Consider the following 4,426-nt stretch of genomic DNA (forward strand, 5'->3'; position numbering starts at 1 on the left):
GTGCGAGGTACCAGGTGGAGCCGGACGGCGCGGTGCTTCCAAGCAGCCGATCCGCTGGGCTTGGAGCTATTTTCGGCCGCCGGAGGTCCCGCGGAGGAGCGTCGGAGCTCCGCGAGGCCGGGGAGCCTCTCGGTAATCACCCGGGGCCGGCGGAGCGTTATTCGGCCGCTCTGCGCGCGCGCGCACGGCCTCCCGGCGGTGCCGGGGGGTGGTGCGCGAGCGCGCCGGCCGCCGGAGGTCCCGCGGAGGAGCGTCGGAGCTCCGCGAGGCCGGGGAGCCTCTCGGTAATCACCCGGGGCCGGCGGAGCGTTATTCGGCCGCTCTGCGCGCGCGCGCACGGCCTCCCGGCGGTGCCGGGGGGTGGTGCGCGAGCGCGCCGGCCGCCGGAGGTCCCGCGGAGGAGCGTCGGAGCTCCGCGAGGCCGGGGAGCCTCTCGGTAATCACCCGGGGCCGGCGGAGCGTTATTCGGCCGCTCTGCGCGCGCGCGCACGGCCTCCCGGCGGTGCCGGGGGGTGGTGCGCGAGCGCGCCGGCCGCCGGAGGTCCCGCGGAGGAGCGTCGGAGCTCCGCGAGGCCGGGGAGCCTCTCGGTAATCACCCGGGGCCGGCGGAGCGTTATTCGGCCGCTCTGCGCGCGCGCGCACGGCCTCCCGGCGGTGCCGGGGGGTGGTGCGCGAGCGCGCCGGCCGCCGGAGGTCCCGCGGAGGAGCGTCGGAGCTCCGCGAGGCCGGGGAGCCTCTCGGTAATCACCCGGGGCCGGCGGAGCGTTATTCGGCCGCTCTGCGCGCGCGCGCACGGCCTCCCGGCGGTGCCGGTCGCCTCCGCGAACCGCCAAAATAAATGTCAAGTGAGCCTACCTTAAGAGAGTCACAGTTACTCCCGCCGTTTACCCGCGCGGAGCGTCATCGCCTCCGCGAACCGTCAAAAATAAATAAATACATGAATAAATAAATGTCAAGTGAGCCTACCTTAAGAGAGTCACAGTTACTCCCGCCGTTTACCCGCGCGGAGCGTCATCGCCTCCGCGAACCGTCAAAAATAAATAAATACATAAATAAATAGTCAAGTGAGCCTACCTTAGGAGAGTCGCAGTTACTCCCGCCGTTCGGCCGCTTAAAGTGCCACGGGAGGCGTAGCAATGCGAGTGAGTGTGCGCCAAGTGCGAGAGGCGGTGTATTTACTCGCCGTGTCCGCGAGAGGGAGGTAACTCCCCGTTGCGACCTCCGGGAGAGCAACGGGCCGCCGAAAACGCTCAGCCGAGGTGCTGGAAGCCTCGGCCGGCTCGCAAAGCGAGGCGCGAGGCACCGGGAGAACCGGCTGGAGGTCCCCTGGAAGCTCAGCGGGCCGTGGGAAACGCTCGGCCGAGGTGCTGGAAGCCTCGGCCGGCTCACAAAGCGAGGCGGGAGGCACCGGGAGAACCGGCTGGAGGTCCCTCGGAAGCTCAGCGGGCCGTGGAGAAAGCTTAGCCGGGGTGCTGGAAGCCTCGGCCGGCTCACAAAGCGAGGCGCGAGGCACCGGGAGAACCGGCTGCAGGTCCCCTGGAAGCTCAGCGGGCCGTGGAGAAAGCTTAGCCGGGGTGCTGGAAGCCTCGGCCGGCTCACAAAGCGAGGCGCGAGGCACCGGGAGAACCGGCTGGAGGTCCCTCGGAAGCTCAGCGGGCCGTGGAGAAAGCTTAGCCGGGGTGCCGGAAGCCTCGGCCGGCTTAAAATGTGAGGAGGAAACCGGCTGGACGTCTTCTGGAAGATCAGCGGGCCGTGGAAAATGCTAAGCCGAGGTGCTGGTTGTCGAATAAGGCTCCGCCATCTCGTAGAAGGTGCTAATAAAGTTCATATCCGCTCGGCTGGAGGTAATTGGCCAGCGGACCGGCCGGCGGGACCTCCGTGACCGCCTATCCGCCTGCCGGTGGCTGCTGGCCGGCGTGCATTCCGGGCCGCGACCGCTAACTTACGGGACCCTAAATGGCCCGCGGACCAGCTGGCGGGACCTCCGTGACAGCCTACCCGCCTGGCGGTGGCTGCTGGCCGGCGTGGATTCCGGGCCGCGACCGCTCACTTACGGGACCCTAATTGGCCCGCGGACCAGCTGGCGGGACCTCCGTGACAGCCTACCCGCCTCCCGGTGGCTGCTGGCCGGCGCGGATTCCGGGCCGCGACCGCTAACTTACGGGACCCCAATTGGCCCGCGGACCAGCCGGCGGGACCCCCGTGACCGCCTATCCGCCTTGGCCGGTTCCCCGGCCGGCCACGGATGGCGAGAATCCGGCCTCCTCGCCCGGAGCGCTCGTCGGCTTCGGCGAAAAATGCACTAAGTGCCAAACCCCATTCATTTACAATGGCGTGTCCGCCAGAGGGCGCAGTTCCCCCCGCGGACCAGCCGGCGGGACCTCCGTGACCGCCTATCCGCCCGCGCTGGTTCCCCGGCCGGCGCGAATTCCGGGCCGCGACCGCTAAATTACGGGACCCAAATTGGCCCGCGGACCAGCCGGCGGGACCTCCGTGACCGCCTATCCGCCTCCGCTGGTTCCCCGGTCGGCGTGGATTCCGGACCGCGACCGCTAAATTACGGGACCCAAAATGGCCCGCGGACCAGCCGGCGGGACCTCCGTGACCGCCTATCCGCCTCCGCTGGTTCCCCGGTCGGCGTGGATTCCGGACCGCGACCGCTAAATTACGGGACCCAAATTGGCCCGCGGACCAGCCGGCGGGACCTCCGTGACCGCCTATCCGCCTCCGCTGGTTCCCCGGTCGGCGTGGATTCCGGACCGCGACCGCTAAATTACGGGACCCAAAATGGCCCGCGGACCAGCCGGCGGGACCTCCGTGACCGCCTATCCGCCTCCGCTGGTTCCCCGGTCGGCCACAGATGACGAATATTCGGCCTCTCGCTCTGGAAGTCCTGCCGACTTAGCCGAAAATTTTCTAAGTGCCATCGGCTCTCGCTCGGAAAAGTGTCCGCCTCGTCTGGTTCCCCAGCTCGGCCTCAGAATTCGAAAATTCGGCCTCTCTGAGGTACCAGGGGTAGGCTTTATGTACTTGGTCCCCCCAGTTAGTGTACTCATCACTTTACCCCCCTTTCGCAAAATATAGTCGGCACGTATGTGCAGAACTGTTTATTTTCATTTTAAAAATTTTCTAAGTGCCAGCGGAAGCTGTCACACGAACTGTCCGAGCTACCACGGTGCCCATCCCGGGCAGTGACGGCAAAAGGCCGATGTGTGTTTGATGGAAGTCTGAATAATTTCTAAGTGCCAACGGCTCAACCGCCGTAAAGTGTCCGCCTCGGCTGGTTCTCCATGTCGGCCCGAACGAGCGAAAATTCGGCCTCTTCCCCTGGAGGTCCGGAACATTTTGGCGAATATTTTCAAAGTGCCAACGGCTGTTCCGCCGTAAAGTGTCCGACCCGGCTGGTTCCTCCGGTCGGCTCCGAACGAGCGAAAATTCGGCCTCTTCCCCTGGAGGTCCTGTGAAGTTTAACGAATATTTTCTAAGTGCCAACGGCTGTTCCGCCGTAACGTGTCCGACCCGGCTGGTTCCTCCGGTCGGCCCGAACGAGCGAAAATTCGGCCTCTTCCCCTGGAGGTCCGGACGACTTTGGCGAATATTTTCTAAGTGCGAACGGCTGTTGCGCCGTAACGTGTCCGACCCGGCTGGTTCCTCCGGTCGGCCCGAACGAGCGAAAATTCGGCCTCTTCCCCTGGAGGTCAGGAACATTTTGACGAATATTTTCAAAGTGCCAACGGCTGTTGCGCCGTAAGGTGTCCGACCCGGCTGGTTCCTCCGGTCGGCCCGAACGAGCGAAAATTCGGCCTCTTCCCCTGGAGGTCCGGAACATTTTGGCGAATATTTTCAAAGTGCCAACGGCTGTTCCGCCGTAAAGTGTCCGACCCGGCTGGTTCCTCCGGTCGGCCCGAACGAGCGAAAATTCGGCCTCTTCCCCTGGAGGTCCGGACGACTTTGGCGAATATTTTCTAAGTGCGAACGGCTGTTGCGCCGTAAAGTGTCCGACCCGGCTGGTTCCTCCGGTCGGCCCGAACGAGCGAAAATTCGGCCTCTTCCCCTGGAGGTCCGGAACATTTTGGCGAATATTTCCTAAGTGCCAACGGCTGTTGCGCCGTAACGTGTCCGACCCGGCTGGTTCCTCCGGTCGGCCCGAACAAGCGAAAATTCGGCCTCTTCCCCCTGGAGGTCCGGACGACTTTGGCGAATATTTTCTAAGTGCGAACGGCTGTTGCGCCGTAACGTGTCCGACCCGGCTGGTTCCTCCGGTCGTCCCGAACGAGCGAAAATTCGGCCTCTTCCCCTGGAGGTCCGGACGACTTTGGCGAATATTTTCTAAGTGCGAACGGCTGTTGCACCGTAACGTGTCCGACCCGGCTGGTTCCTCCGGTCGGCCCGAACGAGCGAAAATTCGGCCTCTTCCCCTGGAGGT

The sequence above is a fragment of the Syngnathus scovelli genome, unplaced genomic scaffold, assembly GCF_024217435.2.
Source record: "Syngnathus scovelli strain Florida unplaced genomic scaffold, RoL_Ssco_1.2 HiC_scaffold_362, whole genome shotgun sequence".
Classification (NCBI taxonomy): Eukaryota; Metazoa; Chordata; class Actinopteri; order Syngnathiformes; family Syngnathidae; genus Syngnathus; species Syngnathus scovelli.